The sequence below is a fragment of the Oryctolagus cuniculus genome, chromosome 12 (assembly GCF_051225735.1).
Source record: "Oryctolagus cuniculus isolate XC-2025 breed Fujian yellow rabbit chromosome 12, ASM5122573v1, whole genome shotgun sequence".
Lineage (NCBI taxonomy): Eukaryota > Metazoa > Chordata > Mammalia > Lagomorpha > Leporidae > Oryctolagus > Oryctolagus cuniculus.
The window spans coordinates 51,287,133-51,299,793 of record NC_142878.1 but is presented as its reverse complement, the minus strand read 5'-3'; the positions used below and the strand labels follow the sequence as shown (position 1 = coordinate 51,299,793).

At 43.5% G+C, this 12,661-nt stretch overlaps 1 long non-coding RNA gene across 1 annotated transcript in view; it reads right to left on the bottom strand.

The window, feature by feature from the left end:
- Nucleotides 1-663: 663 nt before the first annotated feature.
- LOC108178296 (uncharacterized) overlaps nt 664-12,661 on the bottom strand; it is a 79,441-nt gene continuing 67,443 nt past the window's right edge. Inside the window, exon 3 of the long non-coding RNA XR_016217930.1 lies at nt 664-1,017. This is a non-coding gene — a long non-coding RNA (uncharacterized LOC108178296). The remainder of the gene's footprint in view (nt 1,018-12,661) is intronic.

Below are 12,661 nucleotides of genomic sequence, written 5' to 3'. Positions count from 1 at the left end.
AATAATAAGCTGCTTTTATACACAACAATGTGGATGAATGTCATAATTCATGTTGAAATTAACCAGGCATAAAAGAATGTGTGGTGTACAGTTCTTTTTATATAAAGTTTAAAAAATAGACTAAAGTATAGCATTTATGGATGCATGGGAAGATAGCCACTGGAATGGTAGTAGAAAGGCATTATGATTGAGATGCAACATGCAGAGACTTTTGAGGTTACTGTCAGTGATCATTTCTTAATCTTGAGTGGAGTAACCTAGGTGACCATTATAAGTCATTAAGTGGTATATTTACATTTTGTGTGTTTTTCTTTGTGTTACATCTCAGTTTTTTTTTAAGTTAAATATGGCACTGGCACAAGAACAAAAGTTGGACAAATGGAACAGAATAAAGAACTGAGAAATAGTTTATTCCTATAGATGAGAATTTGATACATAGTAAATCTTGTGTTTCAATTTAATGACAAAAGCACACATTGCTTAGAAGATGGTGTTATCAAAATTGTCTCACTAGAGAGGAAAAAAATTAAATTGGATCTCTACCTACAAAGTACACAGGAGAACTGTGGAAGGATTAATGCCATCAAGGAAAAAGGTTGTAAGTTAATGGTAAGTACTGTGGGTTAATATCTCCCTGACAAGTAAGGCAGAGAAAGACTTCTCTTTTTATAAAGATTTATTTATTTTTATTTGAAAGAGTAACACAAAGAAAGAAGAGGCAGAGAGAGAGAGAGAGAGAGAGAGAGAGAGGTCTTCCATCCGCTGGTTCACTCCCTCATTGGCCGCAACTGCCGGAGCTGTGCTGATCCGAAGCCAGGAGCCAGGAGCTTCCTCCAGGTCTCCCATGCAGGTGCAGGGGCCCAAGGACTTGGGCCACCTTCTACTGCTTTCCCAGGCCACAGCAGAGAGCTGGATGGGAAGTGGAGCAGCCGGGACTTGAACCGGCACCCATATGGGATGCACTACAGGTGGCAGCTTTACCTGCTACATCACATTGTTGGCCCCTGAGAAGGACTTCTAAAAAACAAAAACAAAAACAAAGAATAAATCTTACTATCAAAGCTGATTGAGTTAATTGCATCAAATTAAGAAATATGTCATTAAAGGACATCCAGACCAAAGTTAATAAACAGATGTGGAATAAATAAATAAATAAAAATAAGTAAATAAAAATAAAATAAATAGGTGCAGGGCCGGCCTTGTGGTGAAGTGGTGAGGCAGTTAAGCAGCTGCTTAGAATGCCAGCATCCCTCATCCTAGTGCCAGTTGGGTCCCAACTACTCCACTTCTGATTCAGCCGCCTGCTAACGTGCCTGGAAGCAGCAGGCAATAACCCAAGTACTTGGGTTCCTGTTGCCCATATGCAAGTCCCAGATGGAGTTCCTGGCTCCTGGCTTCCACCTGCCCCACTCCTAGCTCTTTCGTGGCCCAGTCCAGCTGTTGCGGCCATTTGGGATTGGACCAGCAGATGAAAGATCTCTCTCTCTCTCTCTCTCTCTCTCTCTCTCTCTCTCTCTCCCTCTGTCACTTTGCCTTCCAAATAAATAAATAAAGCATTTTAAAAATAAATATGAATTAGACTGACGCAACAGTCTAAATATTCCCACAATTTTATAGACCATTTATATTTTTCCTGTGAACTGTCTGCTCTTATAACTTGCCTATTTTCTTCTGAGTTGTTTTACTTTCCTATTCATTTGTATGAGGGTTATTTTGCAAATTGAGGCAATTAGCCATTTTATCATATGTTCTGCAATTACGTTTTCACAGTCTGTCTTGTCTTTGCCAAACAGAAGTTTTAAATTTTTACACAGTCAAATTTATCAATCTGTTCCTTTATGGTTTCTGGGGAATAGATATTTTAAATCTTGGAAGTTTAAGTGCTTTACAGAGATGACTGACTGGAAGGTCTGAGGTGAAGAGGGAGGAGGGGAGTAACTGAGACAATTGCAACTTGAAGGAGAAAGAAAGAATTGAAATGAAGAAGTGTCAGGGGTGCTGGTGGCAGCAGGAACAGCCACCCCACTCTGGCCAGTTTCTAGAGCAGCAACAGCCAGCACGACCTCTAGATCCATCTTCCTCAAGGGAGCCCTTAGCTACACCTCTGAGCAGCCCAGACTGGTCCTGGGACATGGGATAAGACATCGTGCTTGCTGGACTCCTGGGAGGAGGAAATTCCCCAGAGAAAGTACTGGTTACCTGTGCTTCAGAGGATATTTCAAAGTAGAATGTCTTTGTTTATTAAGTTGGTAACATAAGACATCCTTGTAATATAAACCCCACAGTCTGGTTTTCTCCGCTAGAGCTTCAAGAAAATTTAAGATTGAAAAAGTATTGGGGCCACTGCTGTGGTGTAGTGGGTAAAGCTGCTGCCTGCAGTGCTGGCATCCCATACAGGTGCCAGTTTGAGTCCCGGCTGCTCCACTTCTGTTCCAGCTCTCTGCTATGGCCTGGGAAAGCAGTAGAAGATGGCCCAAGTCCTTGGGCCCCTGCACCCGCGTGTGAGACCCAAAAGAAGCTCCTGACTCCTGGCTTCAGATTGGCACAGCTCTGGCCGTTGCAGCCACTTGGGGAGTGAACCAGCAGATGGAAGACCTCTCTCTCTCTCTCTCTCTCTCTCTGCCTCTCCTTCTCTCTGTGTGTAACTCTGACTTTCAAGTAAATAAATAAATCTAAAAAAAATTTGAGAAAATAGATTTATTTGAGTCTTCTTGGTTAGTCTTGGTTAGACTAGCTAAGAGTTTGTTAATTATTTATTTGTTTTTCAAAAAAACCAAGTCCGGCGCCAGCACACCGGGTTCTAGTCCCGGTCAGGGCGCCGGATTCTGTCCCGGTTGCCCCTCTTCCAGGCCTGCCCTCTGCTGTGGCCAGGGAGTGCAGTGGAGGATGGCCCAAGTGCTTGGGCCCTGCACCCCATGGGAGACCAGGAAAAGCACCTGGCTCCTGGCTCCTGCCATCGGATCAGCGCGGTGCGCCGGCCACAGCGCGCCGGCCACGGCGGCCATTGGAGGGTGAACCAATGGCAAAGGAAGACCTTTCTCTCTGTCTCTCTCTCTCTCACTGTCCACTCTGCCTGTCAAAAAAAAAAAAAAAAAAAAAAAAAAAAAAAAAAAACCAACTCATAGCTTCATTGATCTCTTCTGTTATTTTTTATTTCTATTTCATTAATTTCTACTTTAATCTTTATTTCTTTCCTCCTGAAAACTTTGGGTTTAGTTTGTTCTTCTTTTTCTACTTCCCTGAGGTAAACATAGGTTGTTTATAGGAAATCATTCTTTTTTCTTAATGTAGGCATTTATAGCTATAAACTTTCTCTCAGAACTGCTTTTGCTGCATCCCATAAGTTTTAGTATGCTAAGTTGTCATTTTTGTTTGTCTCAAAATATATTCTGATTTCTTTTCTTATTGGTCCTTTGAGCCACTGCCTGTTCAGAACTGTGTTATTTAATTTACACATATTTGTGAATTTTCTAATCTTCCTCCCATTGGATAACCTAGAAGAAGTGAATATAGTCTTAGATTCAACAACCTACCAAGAGTGAATCATGAATAAATGGAAAACCTGAGCAAAGCGATCGCAGGAGTCCTCAAACACTCCTCACCCTTTAAGAAAAGTCCAAGAGCGGACCCTTCACAAGTGAATTCTACCAAACATTTCAAGGAAAATTCATGCCAATCCTACTCAGACTCTTCCAAAAAAAAAAAAATGGAAGAAGAGGGAACACTCCAAACTCACTTTATCAGATGAGCATCATCCTGATCCAAAAGCCAAAAAAGACACTAAAGGAAAAGCGAATCACGGGCCATTATGCAGACAAATGTAGATGCAAAGCTTCTCGGCCAGCGCCGCGGCTCACTAGGCTAATCCTCTGCCTTGCGGCACTGGCACACTGGGTTCTAGTCCCGGTCAGGGCGCCGGATTCTGTCCCGGTTGCCCCTCTTCCAGGCCAGCTCTCTGCTGTGGCCAAGGAGTGCAGTGGAGGATGGCCCAAGCACTTGGGCCCTGCACCCCATGGGAGACCAGGAGAAGTACCTGGCTCCTGCCATCGGATCAGCGCGGTGCACCGGCCACAGCATGCCTGCCACCGGCAGCCATTGGAGGATGAACCAACGGCAAAGGAAGACCTTTCTCTCTGTCTGTCTCTCACTGTCCACTCTGCCTGTCAAAAAAAAAAAAAAAAAAAAAAACCTTCTCAATAGAACACTGGCAAACCAAACTGAATAGCACATTAGAAGGATCATTCATTACGATCAAGTGGGATTTACCCACAGGATGCAAGGATGGATCAACATACACAAATCAATGAATGTGATACAGACAAAGGATAAAAAAAATCAAATGATCAGGGGCCAGCACTGTGGCACAGCAGGTAAAGCAGCCGCCTGCAGTGCCAGCATCTCGTACAGGCATCAGTTCAAGTCCCAGCTGCTCCACTTCCGATCCAGCTCCCTGCTGATGTGCCTGGGAGAGCAGTAGAAGATGGCCTAAGTCCTTGGGCCCCTGAACCCACGTGGGAGACCTGGAAGAAGCTCCTGGCTCCTGGCTTCGGATCGGCCCAGCTCTGACTGCTGCAGCCATTTGGGGAGTGAGCCAGCGAATGGAAGACCTCTCTCTCTCTCTCTCCTCTCTCTCTGCCTCTGCCTCTCTGTAACTCTGCCTTTCAAATAAATAAAAATAAATCTTTTTTTAAAAAATACAGTATACTTCCATGATAAATGCAAATTAGATATAAAAGGAATGTATCTCAACATAATAAAGGCCATTTATGATAAGCCCACAACTAACAGTGGGCTCAACAGTGAAAAATTGCATGTTTTTCCCTAAGATTAGGAATAAGACAATAAAGCCCACTCTCGCCACTTCTAATTAACATAGTACTAGATGTCCTAACCAAACAATTAGGCAAGAAAAAGAAGTAAAAGGATCAAACTAGGAAAGGAAGAAGTAAAATTGTCTCTGCTTACAGATGACATGGTCATATATGTAGGAAACGCAAAGACTGCACTAAAAACTTTTGGAATTAATTTAGTAAAGTTGTAGGATGCAAAGTCATACATAAAATCAGTTGCATTTCTATACACTAATCCGAAAATAATGAAAACAACTCCATTTATAATAGTACCAAAAACAATAAAATACTTAGGAATAAATTTAATCAAAGAGGTGAAAGATCTATACACTGAAAACTCTAAGACATTGTTGAAAGAAATTGAAGAAGACATAAGTTAATAGCAAAAACAGTAAATCTGTTCAAATAGACATTCTTCCAAAGACATACAAATAGCCAACAGCTACATGAAAAGATGCTCATCATCGCTAATTATCAGAGAAATGCAAATCTAAACCACAGTGAGACGTCAGCTCACTCATATCAAGATGGCTATTATGAAAAAGACAAAAGGGAAATGTTGATGAGGATATGCTGGTGGGAATATAAATTGGTACTGTCATTATGGAAGACAGTATGGAAGTTCCTCAAAAATTTAAAAATAAAACTACTGGGGCTGGTGTTGTGGCATACCAGGTTAAACTGCCTGTGACATTGGCATCAAGGCACTGGTTAGACTCCTGTCTTCTCTACTTCTGATCTAGCTCCCTGCTAAAGCTCCTGGGAAAGCAGCGGAAGATGGCTCAAGTGCCTGGGCCCCTGCCACCCACATGGAAGACCCGAGATGGAGTTCCAGGCTCCTGCTTCTGCCTAGCTAAGCCTCAGCTGCTGCAGCCATTTGGGGAGTGCACCAGGGAATAGAAGATATCTCTGAAGATCTCTCCTACCTCTACCCCTCCCCCACCCTCTCCTATTCCCTCTCCCTCTCCCTGTAACTCTCTGTAACTGCCTTTCAAGTAAATAAATAAATCTAGAAAGAAAGAAAGAAAGAAAGAAAGAAAGAAAGAAAGAAAGAAAGAAAGAAAGAAAGAAAGAAAGAAAGAGAGAGAGAAAGACTACCAGCAATCCGATTTCTGGGTATGTGCCTGATGAAAATGCAATCAGTAGCTCCGAGATACTCGCTGTCATGTTCACTGCAGTGTTATTCAACAGCAGTCAACACACAGAAACTACCTAAGTGTCTGTCCATCAGTGGAAGAATGGATAAAGACATTGTGAGGACCATCTTTCTATGGATGTTATTTGGCCCCTAGAAATAAAGAAGGGAGTGGGTAGTTAGCCTAGCCATTAAGGCATCTGTGTCCCTCACCAAAGGTCCTGAGTTCAGTTCCCAGCTGCAATGTCTGATTCCAGCTTCCAACTAATACAGACCCTGGGAGGCAATGGTGATAGCTCAAGTAATTGTGTTCCTGCCATCCTCATGGGAACCTGGATTGTGTTGCCAGCTCCTGGCTGAGGCCCCAGTACAGCCCTCGCCATTGTGAGCATTTGGGGAGTGAGCCAGAGCACTGGAGCTTTGTGTTTATCTCCAACCCTCACAAATACAAATATAAATAATTTTTAATGTTTTCTTGAAAAAAGGAAACTCTGCCATTTGTGACAACATGGATGAACTTGGAGGATATTATGTGAAGTGAAATAAGCCAGCCACAAAAAATCAAATACTGAAGGATATCAATTAAATGTGGAACCTGAAACAGTTGAACCCATAGATATTAGGAGTAGAATGATGGTCATCAGGACTGGGAGTAGGGGAGATGTGGAGATGTTGGTCAAAAAGTACAAACTTTCAGTTATAAACACATTCTGGGGATGAGTTAATTCTGATTATAATAATCATTATACAATGTACACATTTATCAGATCACTACATTGTACACTTTAAATACATGCCATCTAAATTGTTGATTAAATGTTTTAAAATTTTAGAAAGAACATAATTTGCAAAAACCAACAATTTTGTTTAACTTTGCAAATTGAGTTATGCTGAAGTTTGCCAGTGATGGGCAGCAGCAGGGCAGCCCCATTAGCAATTTCATTAGAGACCTTCTGATCCCATATGGCAGAGAGATGCAGAACTGCAGTCACTTAGTTGAGTCCATCTCCGTTTCTCATGCAAGACAGAGGAGTTCATTGATCACCAGTGAGCTTTGCATTGCACAGAGGGAGGAAGTAGACGGGCGCTGGCAGCCTCTCCCTCTGGACTTCCCTCCCTGACCTTCCCCAACACACCACGGAGTCCGTGACAGCCGGGAAGAAGCTCACCAGGAATAATAGAAAATCAGAAGCAAACATTCATGCCCCACAGCCAGCCCCAAGAGCTTTGTTGTAAATGTTACAAAACTTGGATTGTATAGGGTAGAAATAAATTCTGTAAACTTTCCCAAGTTCTTGCAATGTTCTCATTCATGCCTCGCATGGGAATCCCTTGAAAAGAACAGAGTTCCACTGGCCATCTACCTAACCATAGGGCCAGGCCATTGGCCACTGCCCATGAGTCAATAAACCCCAAACCAAGGGGCTTTCATTGCTGTTAAGTTCTCCCATCATGCAAGGAAAACAGCATACAATTCAACAGTGGCTGTTTGTTACCATCTTTGATCAGTATCTCTTCATCTGCCAAAGTTAGTGTAATAGCCCCAAACAGGACACTACCCACACACCTTGGAACTGTCATCCAAAAACCAAGCAGCCTTTTCTTGGTTAGTACAGATATATTAACAGGGTATTGTCCACGTGGCAATAGGATCCAAGCGCTCCCCCAAGTAGTTATAAGCCAGTCCTAGAAGAAAGGGAGCCACCTGCTTGAGGAGACAACGACTACCTCTTTGCATGCCCCCCACCAGTATCATGTTTCTGTATAAACCATTTCCTTTTTATTATTGAACTCTTTTGGGTACTACCTTCCTTATTAGTGTTTTCCTGGCATCACCCAAGACCTGATGGATGCTTCAGGTTTTATGTCCTTCAGTCACAGGAGCAGTTCCCATTAATGCCAACAGCAAAACAGTAGTTGTCTCTCAAATGGCATATATCTTACCACATTATCCAGGAATGTTCTAGTACAAAATCCCAGTGGTCACCTCTGGGTGGCACTCATAAGCTTTTGCAAGAACCTCCAGTCTACATAAGGACTCTACAAGCACTTCCTATATCATGTATGTGTGTAGATCATAAGGACCCAAAGTGTCAAGAGAGAAGCTGCTTCTTGTGATTCAGACATGGCCTGATTTTATTTTGGCCCCCTTCAAATACGGCATTTTTGGGGGGTAGTTTCACAGAGAAGAACTTGCAGTCTCCCCAATGTGGAATATGCATCCTCCAAAATCCAAATAGACAAGCCAACACTGGGCTTCTTTTGATGTAGGATAGATATTAACAGCAGTTTTAGTCACATACAAAATGTCCTGGTCTTCTCTTGTCCTCAGAATGTCACCATTTGCTCAGGCCATTGGGCCTTTGTTGCATTTATCAGCCAGCCTCTGTTGGTCATATTTGTCACCCGGCATTTGGATCAGTTCTCACTTGGTCTTCAGTTTCAGATATGATCATGATATCAATACAGTGTACCATTACACCAATAATGAATCATTCCAAATGTCTTCTTTTTCTTTTCTTTTTAACTTTTATTTAATAAATATAAATTTCCAAAGTACAGTTTATGGATTATGATGGCTTTTCCCCCCCATAACTTCCCTCCCACCCACAACACTCCCATCTCCCACTCCCTCTCCCATTCCATTCGCATCAAGATTCATTTTCAATTATCTTTATATACAGAAGATCAATTTAGAATATATTAAGTAAAGATTTCAATAGTTTGCACCCACATAGAAACACAAAGTGTAAAATACTGTTTGAGTACTAGTTATAGCATTAATTCACATTGTACAACACATTAAGGACAGAGATCCTACATGAGGAGTAAGTGCACAGTGACTCCTGTTGTTGTTTAACAAATTGACACTCCTGTTTATGGCATCAGTAATCTCCCTGTGCTCCAGTCATGAGTTGCCAAGGCTATGGAAGCCTTTTGAGTTCAACGACTCTTATAATATTTAGATAAGGTCATAGTCAAAGTGGAAGTTCTCTCCTCCCTTCAGAGAAAGGTAGGTACCTCCTTCTTTGATGGCCCGTTCTTTCTACTGGGATCTCACCCACAGAGATCCCCCATTTAGGTTTTTTGTTTGTTTGTTTGTTTTTGCCAGAATGTCTTGGCTTTCCATGCCAAAAATACTCTCATGGGCTCTTTAGCCAGATCCAAAGGACTTAAGGGTTAATTCTGATGCCAGAGTGCTGTTTAGGACAACTGCCATTCTATGAGTCTGCTATGTATCCCACTTCCCATGTTGGATTGTTCTCTCCATCTTAATTCTATCAGATAGTATTAGCAGACACTAGGCTTTGTTTATGTGACACCCCCCCTTTTTTTTTAACAGGCAGAGTGGACAGTGAGAGAGAGACAGAGAGAAAGGTCTTCCTTTGCCGTTGGTTCACCCTCCAATGGATGCCGAGGCTGGCGCACCACGCTGATCCAAAGGCAGGAGCCAGGTGCTTCTCCTGGTCTCCCATGGGGTGCAGGGCCCAAGCACGTGGGCCATCCTCCACTGCACTCCCTGGCCACAGCAGAAAGCTGGCCTGGAAGAGGGGCAACCAGGACAGAATCCGGCACCCCGACCGGGACTAGAACCCGGTGTGCCAGCGCCGCAAGGCGGAGGATTAGCCTAGTGAGCCGCGGCGCTGGCCCATGTGATCCCTTTGACTCTTAATCCTATCATTATGATCAATTGTGAACTGAAATTGATCACTTGGACTAGTGAGATGGCATTGGTACATGCCACCTTGATGGGATTGAATTGGAATCCCCTGGCACGTTTCTAACTCTACCATTTGGGGCAAGTCAGATTGAGCATGTCCCTAATTGTACATCTCCTCCCTCTCTTATTCCCACTTTTATATTTAACAGAGATCACTTTTCAGTTAAATTTAAACACCTAAGAATAATTGTGTATTAATTACAGAGTTCAACCAATAGTATTAAGTATGACAAAAAAATACTAAAAGGGATAAAGTTTTAAGTTGTTCATCAACAGTCAGGACAAGGGCTGATCAAGTCACTGTTTCTCATAGTGTCCATTTCACTTCAACAGGTTTCCTTTTTGGTGCTTGGTTAGTTGTCACCGTTTAGGGAGAACATATGATATTTGTCCCTTTGGGACTGGCTTATTTCACTCAGCATGATGTGTTCCAGATTCCTCCATTGTGTTGCAAATGACCGAATTTCATTGTTTTTTACTGCTGTGTAGTATTCTATTGAGTACATATCCCATAATTTCTTTGTCCGGTCTACTGTTGATGGGCACTGGGCTTGATTCCAGGTCTTAGCTATTGTGAATTGAGCTGTAATTAACATTAAGGTGCAGAGCCGGCGCCGTGGCTCAATAGGCTAATCCTCCACCTTGCGGCGCCGGCACACCGGGTTCTAGTCCCGGTTGGGGCGCCGGATTCTGTCCCGGTTGCCCCTCTTCCAGGCCAGCTGTCTGCTATGGCCAGGGAGTGCAGTGGAGGATGGCCCAGGTGCTTGGGCCCTGCACCCCATGGGAGACCAGGAAAAAGCACCTGGCTCCTGGCTCCTGCCATCGGATCAGCGCGGTGCGCCGGCTGCAGCGGCGGCCATTGGAGGGTGAACCAACAGCAAAAGGAAGACCTTTCTCTCTCTGTCTCTCTCTCACACTGTCCACTCTGCCTGTCCAAAAAAAAAAAAAAAAAAAAAAAAAAAACACATTAAGGTGCAGATGGCTCTTTTATTTGCCAATTTAATTTCCTTTGGGTAAATTCCAAGGAGTGGGATTGCTGGGTTGTATGGTAGGGTTATATGCAGGTTTCTGAGGAGTCTCCAGACTGACTTTCATAGTGGCTTAACCAGTTTGCATTCCCACCAACAGTGGGTTAGTGTCCCTTTTTCCCCACATCCTCGCCAGCATCTGTTGTTGGTAGATTTCTGTATGTGAACCATTCTAACTGGGGTGAGGCAAATGTCTTCTAACCAAATTATACAGCAGCTGGTGAATTCTAATAACCCTATACAGTAAATATAACTTGGAATCCTTCCCACATGAAGGCAAACAGCAATTGGCCATTTTCCAAGATCAAGACAGAAAAAAAAAAAAGAAAAAGAAAAGAAAAACCATGGCAAAATCAATCACTGAGTAGTAATCTCCTTTGGCCTGCAGTATATTTTTGTCCTGTTGAAATATAGCAGGGACTACTAATGCTATGGGTAGTGCAACTTTATTCAAGTTCAGTATTTCCCTATCACTCTACATGAGTCACCCCTTTTATGCACAAGCCATATACAAAAAATTCATTGATATCAGCACTTTACCTTCTAACATGTCATTCATTTATTTTTGTGCACTTATATATCCTACATTGCTTCAGATTAACAAACTGTGGGATTGAGTAGCTCTCACTACTCCTTTTTAGCATGTCCAATCATGACTGGCCTGGGAAAACATTCAGATGCTTTCTGTTTCACAATACTAGGTAGGGGAGGGGTTCCCCAGTCAGACATAGTATCCTTCCCAATATTGCATTCATGTAAAGGAAACACATGAAGTCCTTTTTATTCCATGATCCATTATTTACTCTCCCAATCTGTGGCCCCCATCAGGACTTTACCAACAGATTTAGGATTCACGGTGCACTGGGGTCCACTGCCAAGGTGTCCCAGAAATCTCTCCTCTCCACTTCCAGCTGTTATTACCCAGTCTCCAGCTGGGGTATGAACTAGAAGACCCAGGTTTCTTGTCAACCTTCATCTTGATTGATCTGGCAGACTGTTGCCACTGGTGATACATGTTCAGGTGTCTCATTGTCATCCTTGCCTTCCAGATATTTTTTGTTTTGTTTTGACAGGCAGAGTGGATAGTGAGAGAGAAAGACAGAGAGAAAGGTCTTCCTTTGCTGTTGGTTCACCCTCCAATGGCTGCTGCGGCCAGCGCACCGCGCTGATCCGAAGGCAGGAGCCAGGTGCTTCTCCTGGTCTCCCATGGGGTGCAGGGCCCAAGCACTTGGGCCATCCTCCACTGCCTTCCCGGGCCACAGCAGAGAGCTGGCCTGGAAGATGGGCAACCGGGACAGAATCCGGCGCCCTGACCGGGACTAGAACCCGGTGTGCCGGCGCCGCTAGGTGGAGGATTTGCCTAGTGAGCCGCGGCGCTGGCCAGATTTTTTAATTCTTCCAAACCAGGATAAGTATAGCAGAATTATTTAAGGCCTTTTAATATGGCATAAGCCAGGGCCAGCGCCGAGGCTCACTGGTTAATCCTCCACCTGCGGTGCCAGCATCCCATATGGGCGCCGGGTTCTAGTCCCTATTGCTCCTCTTCCAGTCTAGCTCTCTGCTGTGGTGCTGTGGCCCAGGAGGGCAGTGGAGTGTGGCCCAAGTGCTTGGGCTCCTGCACCCATGTGGGAGACCAGGAGGAAGCACCTGGCTCCTGGCTCCTGGCTCCGGATCAGCTTAGCTGCAGCCATTTGGGGAGTGAACCAACAGAAGGAAGACCTCTCTCTCTCTCTCTCTCTCTCTCTCTCTCTCCCTCTCTCTCTCCCACTGTCTAATTCTGTCAAATAAAAAAAAAATATGGTATGAGCCAACAGGAATTTCAAAGATCCACCTAGATTTTTTTCATTGTTTTAATCTACCTATTTAAAATTTTAAACTTTTTATTTTAAAACAGTTTTAATTTACAAAAGATTTTATTTTTAATATT